The sequence below is a fragment of the Crinia signifera genome, chromosome 5 (assembly GCF_055691185.1).
Source record: "Crinia signifera chromosome 5, ASM5569118v1, whole genome shotgun sequence".
NCBI lineage: Eukaryota > Metazoa > Chordata > Amphibia > Anura > Myobatrachidae > Crinia > Crinia signifera.
The window spans coordinates 91861327-91874244 of NC_139221.1; the positions used below are offsets into that span (position 1 = coordinate 91861327).

At 39.9% G+C, this 12918-nt stretch overlaps 2 protein-coding genes and 1 long non-coding RNA gene across 5 annotated transcripts in view; 2 read left to right on the plus strand and 1 right to left on the minus strand.

Moving 5' to 3' along the window:
* LDLRAD4 (low density lipoprotein receptor class A domain containing 4) overlaps nucleotides 1-12918 on the plus strand; it is a 356202-nt gene that overhangs the window by 193665 nt on the left and 149619 nt on the right. The window lies entirely within an intron of this gene.
* MC5R (melanocortin 5 receptor) overlaps nucleotides 1-12918 on the plus strand; it is a 977289-nt gene that overhangs the window by 33411 nt on the left and 930960 nt on the right. The gene's annotated exons all lie outside the window — the stretch shown is intronic.
* On the minus strand, nucleotides 6617-7669 carry LOC146079505 (uncharacterized). Its single transcript, XR_014474574.1, has 4 exons — nucleotides 7628-7669; nucleotides 7407-7529; nucleotides 7249-7323; nucleotides 6617-6898 (listed from the first exon to the last, which is right to left on the minus strand). It is a non-coding gene; the product is annotated as an uncharacterized LOC146079505 (long non-coding RNA).

The window sequence follows — 12918 nt, forward strand, 5'->3', positions numbered from 1 at the left end:
GATGTTGAGGTTTTCCGATAGGGATTTGAGCGCACAACGTTCAGCTGGTGTCAAGTTAGGATGGATAGTGGGTTTGAGCTCAATTTGCTTGTCCACTTCTTGTTCTACCATACGCATGTATGTTTTAATGCTGGCGTTGTACGACACTGGCTCAAAAGACGAAGCTGGTTTGAATTGTTTGAATTGTGCCGGTAAGGGTGTAGTGGTACTCATGGGGTTGGGTGGGTGGCTGGTTGTAGAAGAATTCCTTCAATTTAAGGTTGCGGTGTAGCGACGCACGTTCAATTTTCCACTGGAAGGGATCAAACTCCACAGTGGGAACAAAAGTCAACCCTTTATTAAGCAAGCTTATTTCACTCGATGATAATTCATATGCAGACAGATTAAATATTAGCGATTCATCGCTCTGGGCGGTTTGCCCCCTCGTGCATTGTCTCTGATTTTGCCGTCCACGGCGCGTGTGCCTGCGCGGCCTCGACCTCCACCTTTGTTGGTGGTTGTAGTAACTGCTTCTCACGTGGCCGCAATCTTAAGGACTGGCTAGTTAAAACCGATGTTGCCCAATTATATGATTCTACTGACAACAGCAAAAGTTTTTTACAAACCAAACCCAGGGGATGCACCAGATGCGGTTGTGTCACCTGTCAGTTCATGCTGGCAGGTACTTCGTTCCCACATCCCCATAATGGTACCATAATTTCCATCAAACACCATGTTAATTGTGACACAAACCATGTTGTGTATCAACTCATTTGTCCGTGCGGATTATCGTACGTTGGCACAATTGAAACAATTCAAACCAGCTTCGTCTTTTGAGCCAGTGTCGGACTTGAAAAAAGTTGTGATAATACAACTGAAACGTTGTCGAAACCACTGTTGTTGGTATTTATTTATTTCTCCAGCAACGAGTGCCGCACCCTCCATTATATATATATATATATATATATATATATATATATATATATATATATATATATATATACACATACGTGTTTAATATAAAAAACTTTGACTACAGCAGAAAAGACACTTTAATGACCGTTGATTTTTGGGGTGTATTTGGCTACAGCTACCAATGGCTCCATTTGGATTCAATGGATCCAATTAATGCTTTATGGTTGGTTGTGACTTTTTTTTTTTCTTACAGAACTCTTCTACTAGTATTTAAAGAGCAATTATAAAATCGTAATATTTAATTCCATTAGTTGTCTTATTGTAGTTTTGATGACTTAGTTTATTTCGCTGATTCAACCTCTTTTCAGCTCCAAATACTTAACGTGGTTTTGTTGATATTTAGTTGAATTAATTTAGAGGCTGCCTGGCTGTTTTCCAATCCTGGCGCAACGTGACTTAGTTATAGGTCAAGCTGCGCAGGCCGCACCACTGCCTCTCCGCCGCTGGGACCCTTTGCCATCCGAATCCCAGGATTAAAAAAATGCACAGGGATTGGCATCCCTAGTTAGCATATACATGTACTTCTTTACTTGGTGTGCATTTAATTCCATGTAACTTTGATATTCTTGGAATACTTGTTGTATCTTATGCCCCTTTCAGACCGCACTTTAAAAACGGTATATTGCCGTTTTTTTACCGTTTTAAAACGGTAATGTGTGCGGTCTGAAAGGTGCAGGACCACTTAACCGGTTAGAAAATACCGTTTTTTCTAACCGGTTAAAATGCAGGGTCCTACCCGTTTCAGAACCGGTATTTTAGGCTCAAAATCGGTTCTGAAACGGTATTTAGGACCCAGCCAATGAGCTGGGTCCTAAATTCAGCACAGTGAATACTTAATGAGCGCTCATTAAGTATTCACAGCACTGGAGCCCCCCCCGCGCGCGCGTCGACACCCCCCGCGCGCGTGTCGACGCCCCCCGCGTGTCGGCGCCCCCCCCCGTGTCGACTTACCCCGTGCCGGTATCTCCGTTGTGGTTCCCGGCACTGCAGCTCAGTATGCTCGGAAAGCACTTATGAAAAAAGTGTCTTTCAGAAAATGGCTGCCCCCATACGAAAGACAGTTTTTTTAAACAGGGTTTCCTATGGGGCAGCCATTTTCTGGAAGACACTTTTTTCATAAGTGCTTTCCGAGCATACTGAGCTGCAGTGCCGGGATCCACAACGGAGGTACCGGCACGGGGTAAGTCGACACGCGCGGGGGCGTCGACACGCGCGAGGGGGGGGAGGGGGGGGAGGAGGGGGAGCTGCACGGAGGGGAGGGCTGAAGGCTGCACTGGCTTTGACCCTGTATTTGGAAAGTTTCCAAAAACGGGTCTGCCAGTGTCAAAAAATCGGCACTTAAACGGTAATATACCGTTTAAGTGCTGCGGTGTGAAAGGGGTTTTATCTGGCAGACCCGTTTTTGGAAACGTTTCCAAATACAGGGTCAAAGCCAGAGATGCGGTCTGAAAGCAGCATTACTAGATTTCATCATGTAATACAGGGGTGGCCAAACCGGTCCTTGAGATCTACCAACGTTCCATGTTTTCCAGATCACCTAGCTGGTGCACAGCTGTAGTCAATACGAACGGTCACATTTTCAAACCTGCTGCATTCATTCCTACTACAGATCCACAGTTTGCCTGGAAAACGTGCACCATTGGTAGATCTTGAGGACAGGTTTGGTCACCCCTGATGTAAAAATGTCTCTTTCCCCAATGTAAAGGACTCTTGTGGCTTGGCATCACTGACTTCACATGTTCTGCAAAAGCAGATTGCAGAAATAGGGGCATTGGTCTTTTTGCTCATCACTGTTTTCCTCACAATTGATTTGGCTCTTGCTCATATGCCATCAAAACCACACACCCTTGCAATGTGAGGTAGAAAATACTTCTATTGAAACACCTTGCTGTGCTGTATTTTTCAGAGCTCTTTCAGAAACTACTTCTAAAGTGCACTCTGGTGTAAAAAATATTTTTTATTAAATAGAAATCAAAACTATTGTTAGATAGTAATATAGTAAAAACAAGTAATTTTATTATATTTTGAACGAACCATAACATTTCCCAAATCATTGTTCCAAAAATGCTAGACATAGCCTTCAAGCGATAGGGTGTTTTTTGAGCGCTAGGGACAAGCGTACCGTTTTTGTACAGAATGCTGCCCTCTGGTAGAGGGTTGCCGCCCTCAATAAGAAGCTAATCGAAGAAAAAGAACCAATGGGCGACTTCTGTACACAATTTAACAATACACAATCAAAAGAGCATAAAACAGTACCTTGCATGCATGCAAAAAAATATATAATAAAAATATATATCCTTTAAAAAGTCAATTTAATGCAAATGCATAAAAGATTGTAACTTATAGTTACCTAGTCCCGATTGGACAGTGTGGTCGCTGTTGTTGGAATGATGTTTAGAGTCCTGCAATTTGTAGGTTTTTTTTTCTCCCAAATGGCACGGATGGGGTATGGGCAATGGTGGGTGGAATCCCAAGTTGGATTAGAAGTGGGCAAGTTGATCTCCTCCTCGCTTCCCAGGAGTAGATGGGCAGTGATGCTTGGTGGCACCGTCTACCACAGGCTCACTGTACGTATTGGGCAAATCGTTCCACAGTGTCAGCTGTTATATAACCCAAGCAATGGTCAGCACGTTGATATAAGCTGAAGTGCACCGGCTCCTGCGCTGGTAACTCCTTGCCGGAGTGCGCGTGTACACAGCTGTAGTGTGGAGCGGTATTGATCTAGTCCTCCGTGCCTTCAAGACTTGGAAAACGCATAATAATTCACACAAATCACTTTCAGTTGTCCCGTATCAGAAGGGTTTAAAAATTCACAAAACTTCAGTTGTTTCATTATTTTATTTGTTTTATACCAAAACTATCTCTAAAGTATATTTAAATGGAAAATACATTTTACAAGCACAAAATTATTCATTACATTCTGTTAAGGTAGAAAATAATAATAATGCTTTAAGAAAAAGAAAAATCCCTTTAAACTGGTCTCTAAAGTAACCTCTATATGAAAACTTAATTGCTATTTATTTATTATTTATTAACAGTTTCTTATATGGCGTACACATATTCCGCAGCGAATATTTTTGAACATTCACATCAGTCCCTGCCCCAGAGGAGCTTACAATCTATGTTCCCTGTCACATGTTTACACACACAGAGACATTCTAGGGTTCATTTTGTTGGGAGTTAATTAACCTACCAGTAGATTTTTGGATTGTGGGAGGAAACCAGAGTGAACCCACACAAGCACGGGGAGAAAATATAAACTTCACACAGGGCCATGGTGGGAATCGAACCCATGACAAACCATGCTGTGAGGCAGTAATGCTAACAATTACACCGTCCTTGCTAGCAATGCCTTAACCTACAACCGAAGACCAACTATAATCTTGGTATTTTGGAAAAGTATGTAGTTTGCATTTGTGTAGCTGTCCGTGCATTGCCAGGAAAAAAAAAAGTGTGCTAAAGCCGGAAATAAGTACGAACTACCCAGCAATAATATTAAAATAAAATATTACTCTTAAAAAGTCACAACCAATGATCCTTCATATCCGAATATCGGTTATCCGAATTATTCCGAAAACCATACATTCCAGAAAGTAAACAAAATTTGCTAAAAAATTACTGGGGACATCTGTAACAGCACTACTGAGGGAATGATATGTAACTGCCACTATATATGTGCAAGACCATGATTGCTTGGCATTTAAATTCAGTGCCTGAGATTGTACACAAACTTTGTTTCATGTTTTGAAACCTTGTTTTATGCACAAATAAAATATATTTGTGTTTATTTCATGTGTTTGATGTGTATGTACAACATAAATGCAAGATACCTCAAGATACATCATTGAAATATTATAATTTTCCGAAATACGGAATAATCCGTTATCCAAAATTCTCCTGGTCCCGAGCATTTTGGCTAAGGGATACTCAACCTGTGTCAGCATCTATTCAAAGCAATATCATTCTCAGTTTGGAGTGGAGAAGGCAACATCTCTAACTGTGGTTTCTCTTACTGTGATTGGCGCCCCATTTTAAGGTAGAGGAATCCTTTTTGTGACCTCTAGTTCTGGTCCAGGTGGTTTACATACTCACAAACCTAACTTGATTTTATGAATTTGTCACTATCCATATAATAAAGAACATTCTCTGATATTCCAATCTTGTTTAATGGGATGGATCCCTGAGGAAGCCACTGTGCTAATACAGTTGGGGAAACGCGTTGGTCTTTGGTACCAGTTGCTCTATCTTGTGGAGGTCACTTAACAGTGGGCGGACCCAGAAATGGCTGATCTGGAGTGCTAACCAGGAGGAAGCTGGGAGCCAGGAGCCTGTCTATATCCTTATAACAGGTGGCCACCTGTATCAACTCTGCAATACTGCCTATTTTGGTTCTATTCATAGATTTCTTCAAAAAGTGGTAATTATAATCCTTCATATGCTGCTTGCCTATTAAAAACTGGTACAATTTGCTTTGCTCTGCTGAACTAACATCTCGCCTACTAAAAACTGGCACAATTTGCTTTGCTGTGCTGAACTAACAGCTACTTACCATTTTGGCATCAATCATAAAATCTTAAGCTAATAATTGGACTGCGTCTGGCTATTACTAATACAACTGTTCATTTTTATTTGTTCAGATTTATATATAAAGTGATCCTAGTTGGCTCTAAAAGCATTAAGATTTTTTTTTTTTTTTTAGGGCACTGTGCCTGTTGTAATATCAATACCGCAATTCGGGGTCTTGTTCTATGTGTATATTCATATATATGTAATATTTTGTTTTTATGAAGCATTACAATTCTTTTGCTATTTTAGCGCAATGATTTATATTTTTCGTGTTTAAAAGATCTGTTTTTTTGCTATACCCCTAATGAAGTCGTTAGACGAAACGCATTGAGTAATTTTCTAAATAAATGGATTTACTACAAAATGGATCCTGTGTCTTGCTTGAATAGCTGCTAACGGATATATGAAGAATAATTGGTTGTGACTGTTTAATAATAATATTTTATTGTAATATTATTGCTGGGTGGTACTTCTTATTTTAGGCTTGCGCACTGTAATAATTCTCCATTGTACTTTCCCCTGACCCCACTAACAGGAGGGGTGTATTAGAGGTGCCGCTTTCCCATTTATAGCGCACTACCGAGACCGATACCCTTTCTCTCTCTCTCTCTATCTATCTATCTATGTGTGTATATATATATATATATATATATATACACACGTATGGAGCAGGAGTCACTCACCAGTCTTGCAGTAAACAAATTGTTTTTAATCAGGCAGCATGACAGATATTTGTGCGGTCGACGTTTCGGTCCACCTCTAGGACCTTTGTCAATACTCTTGACAAAGGTCCTAGAGGTGGACCGAAACGTCGACCGCACAAATATCTGTCATGCTGCCTGATTAAAAACATTTTGTTTACTGCAAGACTGGTGAGTGACTCCTGCTCCATACGTGTATCTATATTGGACCACTCCTTGGCCCTTTTTGAAATGTCACCCCAGCAATTATTTATTTGAACATGTGAGTGCCAGCCATCTGGTGAATATATATATATATATATATATAGTAATCCAAATAAGGAGGCACTCGGAGACTGTGTAAACAAACAAATCTTCTGTATTGAGGGTTAATATATATATATATATATTAAAGAAAAAGGTACCCAGACCGCGCTAACGTTTGCTAGTGGCAGCAACTCTGAGGGATCCTCTGTTAGACAGGAACCAAAGTAATAGAAATGAGATAGAAGGGAGTTCAGAGTGCGCCTCAAATTACAATCACAAATAATACTTCAATGAGTTACAATAAAATGTTTTTAAAAAAACAACTTTTATTCAAAAGTGTCTTCTGCAAGATGTCGGTAGCCCAACGCGTTTCGTCAAAAACTTGACTTCCTCAGGGGCATTATAGCAGATTTGTACAGACAGATTTCACACTGTGAATCATAATAAAATCAGTGTGATTTTACACATACATAAAATTAATACAATACAAAAATGTTTATATATATATATATATATAAAACGAGAAGAGCATGATGAAGGGAAGGAGAAAAAATCAAGGACGAGGAGGATGAAGGAGAGGTCATTAAATAAGAATAATTTTTCTTAGGAGAGGTCTAATCAATATGACCACCAATACATAAACTGTAGTGCATAGAAAAAGGACCTTATTCAGGAAAAAAAGGTGATTAAAACCAGTAGTGTTGCCATTCAATAATTAATGGAGGAAAAAGAAAGAATAAGAACCCAGTGAGGAGTAATTAATTTGGATTATTAATCATACCGAAAGCAAATTTCGTGGATAGGATTCTTGCAATTAAGGGACCAGATTTCCCAAATGAAGAATCAACTCGCAATCCTAAGCAGAAAAATGATAGCCTTGCTGTAAAGGTGCATTGTAAACCTCAATTTTGACAGAGACAGGTGTTGGTAATTACATACCCCTGATGATCAGGTATAGCAATAAATACTGGCTGTTCAGTGCATTCCAAGTCAGGTGAGTTGGTTTTTAGGGGGAATTGATTACCCCAAGTTTCCACAAAACAGGGTAACAGGAAAATCAGGCTATAAAATGAAAAACATATTGTCCCCTTTCAATACATGCATAGAAGATTTTCAAATATGTGACAGCATTCGAATTCATAATGATAGCAGGCACTTACCAAGCAGGAGCTAAACCGGATGTGGATACCAGGATTCCAAAGTGCTGAATGAAATCCTGAACTCCTCTCAGGTTATTTATGGGGCTAGCATGATTACATCACTTCCTGTGTGTGCAATTATCCTAAGTCTCAAAAAATGCTATAAAGCCACCCTTTGAGATGTGGAACTTAATTGGAGACATGAACCTCCTACTTATATTTATATCAGGAGTGTGAAACCCGTGAAAAAAAAAAAAAAAATATATATATATATAAATAAATAATAAAAATAAAAAAAAAAAAAAAAAAATAAAATAAAATGGGGAAAAAAAAAAAAAAAAAAAAATTATAATAAATAAATAATAATTAAAAAAATAATAATTAAAAAAATAAATAAAATCGATGCCCCCGATTTTTCCATAGGCTTCAATGTTAAAATATTTTTTAACATTGAAATCGTGAGAAAATGTGAAAAATGTGAAATAGGCCAATATGACCCATTTCACATTATAGATGTCCCCGTCGTCACCCCACGATAGACGCCAACCCGAAGCGTGGCGAGCGCAGCGAGCCCGCGAGGGGCGGCGGTGCGCGTCCTCCGACCTTTTTATTCCCCTACTATCCACGTCGGCGTGGAGTTGAGAATAGAATAGTGTGGCGAGCGCAGCGAGGCGAGCCCCGCGAGGGGACGCGTATAACTTCACAGGTATACGTGTCCCCTCGCGGGGCTCGCTGCGCTCGCCACGCTTCGGGCTCGGTGGCTCGCTGCGCTCGCCACACTATTCTATTCTCAACTCCACGCCGACGTGGATAGTAGGGGAATGAAAAGGTCGGAGGACGCGCACCGCCGCCCCTCGCGGGCTTGCTGCGCTCGCCACGCTTCGGGTTGGCGTCTATCATGGGGTGGGGTTTACGCCATTCAATTTGGGGGGGTTGGGAATATTTTACATTGAATCCAATGTAAAATCGGGTCCCGGGGACACGATTTACATTTCATTCAATCAAAAAATCGGGTCGATCGCATCGCATGCGACCAAATCGCATGCGATGCGATCAACGCGATTTTTCCGACACGACCACCCCGATGTAAATCGGTGTGGCCGTGCTAGGAAACAAGTACCGTATTTTATATTGAATGCGGTAATATACAGGCAACCAATGGAGAGACTGGCAGAGCGGATCAGCAGACGATGAATGTTTAGCCAGGAAGATCAGCCTTGCAGCTGCATTCAAAATGGATTGTAGTGGTGAGAATCTTTTCTTAGGAAGATCGGTAAGGAGGCCATTGCAATAATCAATGCGTGATATAATGAGTGCATGGGTTAGAGTTTTTGCAGTGTCTTGTGTAAGGTACGGACAAATTTTGGATATGTTTTTTAGATGCATGTAACACAATTTTAGAGACACATTGAATGTGAGGAATGAAGGACAGTTCAGAGTCGAGGATGACCCCTAGGCAGCGAGCTTGTGGAGTAAGATTAATTGTTGTGTTCTCAACGGTGATAGAGATATCAGGATGGTAACTACTCTTGGCTGGTGGGAATATAATTAATTCTGTTTTGGAAATGTTGAGTTTGAGGTGGCGAGATGACATACAAGATGAAATGGCAGAAAGACATTCAGAGACACGGAGCAATACTGATGGTGACAATTCCAGGGAGTATAGAAAGATTTGAGTTTCATCTGCGTACAGCTGATACTGCAATCCAAGAGTTGATTAGTTTCCCAAGTGAGGAATTATAGATTGAGAAAAGCAGAGGACCTAAGACTGAGCCTGGTGGTACTCCAACAGACAGAGGTAGTGAGGAGGAGGTAGAATCAGAGAAGCAAACACTGAAAGAGCGATTAGATAAGTAGGAATAATACCAAGAAAGGACTGTGTTCTGAAGACCTAGGTATTGTAGTGTTTGTATGAGAAGAGAGTGGTCGGCAGTATCAAAGGCAGCTGAGAGATCTAGAAGAATAAGAAGTGAGAAATGTCCTTTAGATTTAGCAGTGGCCAGATAATTGACTACTTTAGTCAGTGCTGTCTATGTGGTGTGTTGAGAGCGAAAGCCTGACTGAAGTGGGTCCAATAAGTTGTAGGAGTTAAGAAAGTGTGTGAGGCGAGTGTAGGCAAGTCTCTCAAGTAGCTTGGAGAGGCATGGGAGCTGTGAGATAGGACAGTATTTAGAGAGACCATTTTTATCAGAATTGTGTTTTTTCAGAATGGGAGTAATAAGTGCTTGAAGAGAGAAGGAAAGATACCAGTAGAGAGAGCGAGAGGTTACAGATTTTAGTTAAGCTTGGGATAGGCACAGGAGATATAGCTTTACTGACTTTAAAGGGTATAGGATCAAGAGGAGAGTTAGTGGAGTAGGAAGATGAGAATAGTGTGGATACTTCATCCTCACTTGTGGGGTCAAATGAGGAGAAAGTGGCAAAGGGTTCTGGAAAGAAATTAAGCAAGTCACTGGCTGAGGAAGAACATGCCATTTCATCTTGTATTTTAGCAATCTTCCTTGAAGTATATATATATATATATACAAGTTTAGGAACAATTATTCCACAGAGCGCACTCACCAGTCTTGATACAGTTTAAAACTTTCAAGTTTATCCTGCTGACAGTGCAGGAGACTGAGCTGTATCGAGGTCTTGAAAAAGGGTCCTGTTGTGACTCGAAACGTCGACCACTATGTTGGATTTTAAAAGGATGGAATAAACTTGAAAGTTTTAAACTGTATCAAGACTGGTGAGTGCGCTCTGTGGAATAATTGTTCCTAAACTTGGATATGTAGTGGCATACATAGGACTCTACCTGTGAAGCCTGGGCTTATAGGCACCCCAGCAAGAATTTACATAAATATTGAGAGTGCTGCTTTACAATCTGGATATATATATATATATATATATATATATATATATATATATATATAAGAGAGGCAAGGGGTACCCAACACCGCGCCCTATTAGCCCAAAGCTGCACCTCTGAAGGATCCCTGTTAGCTGAGACCCGGGACGGACAGAAATACAAAGAAGATCAGGGTGCGCTAAGGTAAATTACACAACTTTCTCATTAAAACATAAATATTTAATAAAAAGCCTCTGATAAGGCTTAGAATAAATCAAATCAAAAAGAGTTACACAGCCATTTCATAGAATAATTTAACAATCCACAGTATGGAACAGGCCCAACGCGTTTCGTCACCCACGTGACTTCATCAGGGGCGCTTTGGATGTTGATTGAAATAAGGTGCGATAGCACTTCTAGGGGTGTATCCAATTGGTCAAACCATAGATATTGTATTCAAGCAAGACCCATACAGATATATATCTTCTTGGAGCGTCTCTAAATGACCAAATAAATAGCTGTGTACTTCAGCTAAAGTTGCACAGATGTAAATATATCGCCAAATATCGGAACAAAAAATGCAATAGTCCAGGCGTATGTCACCAAGGATCACGTTTCTCACACCTTTTATATCGGTGTTAACATCAAGGACCAATGAGCAGCTTCAAAAAAATATAAGGCTGGGAGGCCAGAAGTTCACTCTAGTGAATTTTCTGCATTTGGATCCACTAGAGTGAACTTCTGGCCTCCCAGCCTTATATTTTTTTGAAGCTGCTCATTGGTCCTTGATGTTAACACCGATATAAAAGGTGTGAGAAACGTGATCCTTGGTGACATACGCCTGGACTATTGCATTTTTTGTTCCGATATTTGGCGATATATTTACATCTGTGCAACTTTAGCTGAAGTACACAGCTATTTATTTGGTCATTTAGAGACGCTCCAAGAAGATATATATCTGTATGGGTCTTGCTTGAATACAATATCTATGGTTTGACCAATTGGATACACCCCTAGAAGTGCTATCGCACCTTATTTCAATCAACATCCAAAGCGCCCCTGATGAAGTCACGTGGGTGACGAAACGCGTTGGGCCTGTTCCATACTGTGGATTGTTAAATTATTCTATGAAATGGCTGTGTAACTCTTTTTGATTTGATTTATTCTAAGCCTTATCAGAGGCTTTTTATTAAATATTTATGTTTTAATGAGAAAGTTGTGTAATTTACCTTAGCGCACCCTGATCTTCTTTGTATATATATATATATATATATATATATATATATATGTGTGTATATATATATATATATCAGTGTGTGTAGATAGATAGATAGAACAGGAGTTAAAATATACTTTTGTATCCTGGTGGATTGAATGCATTTATCAAAACAAATTATATAAATTAGGCTTCTTTTCTACAGATTGTTTTGTTCTAGTCCTTCCATTTAGTATTTATTTACGGCAATTTAGTGAATTATTATAGTTTTTTTTCCTAACTTCTAACTGTATCTAGTAATTTTGTTTCAGGTAGCCTGAGCAAGCTTCCACTTAATTTCATATCTTACTATTAATTGTATAAATTGGTTAAGGAATAAAAATGAAGCTGGGTACACACTATACAATATGCTCCATAAGAGTCATCGTTAGCTTTGTCCTTTGAACAAACAATGTAGTTCATGCACTCTGAACAATATAGTTAGCAATATAATTCAATGACATCATCCTAAAAAGGCTATGAATAAGCTGTCATTGCCAATATAGTCCTGATTGAGCTTTATGTAAAGATGACGGGGAATCAATAACGACCCACGGAAGCATGCATCTTAACGATATAGTGGATGCACATTAGACGATATGCAAGATAGATTAACATGATCATTAATATCATTAACAATAAATCGTGTAGTGTGTATGCAATTTGTGTTCACAACCGAACAGCATCATCTTACAAAAATACCAGCAGTGTATAGAAACATGTTATCGTGATTAAAGCGAGTCAAACAAGCAAAACATTATATTATCAATTAATTCAGTGGATTGTAAAAGATGTGGATTTTGTACCTGAGGTGACTGGCATAAACAATGGCAAGTGAGTATGGCAGACAGGGGGAGCTCCCTCTAGAGCTGGGATAGCCAACCCTAGTCCTCGAGAGCTACCAACAGTGCATGTTTTGCAGGTCTCCTCACAGAATCACAAGTGAGCTAATTAGCTCCATCTGTGTATCTTTTAAAATGTGTGAGTGATTAATGAGTGCAGCTGTGCAGCAGTTAGGTTGTCTGGAAATTATGAACTGTTGGTAGCTCTCGAGGGCTAGGGTTGGCTACAACTGCTCTAGAGCATGGGTCTTCAACCTATGGCCCTCCAGACAGAGGCGTACCTAGATATTAGTAGGCCCCATAGCAAAACTGTCAGGGCATGCTGGGAAATGTAGTTCCACAACATCTGGAGGGCCACAGGTTGAAGACCTGTGCTCTAGAACCA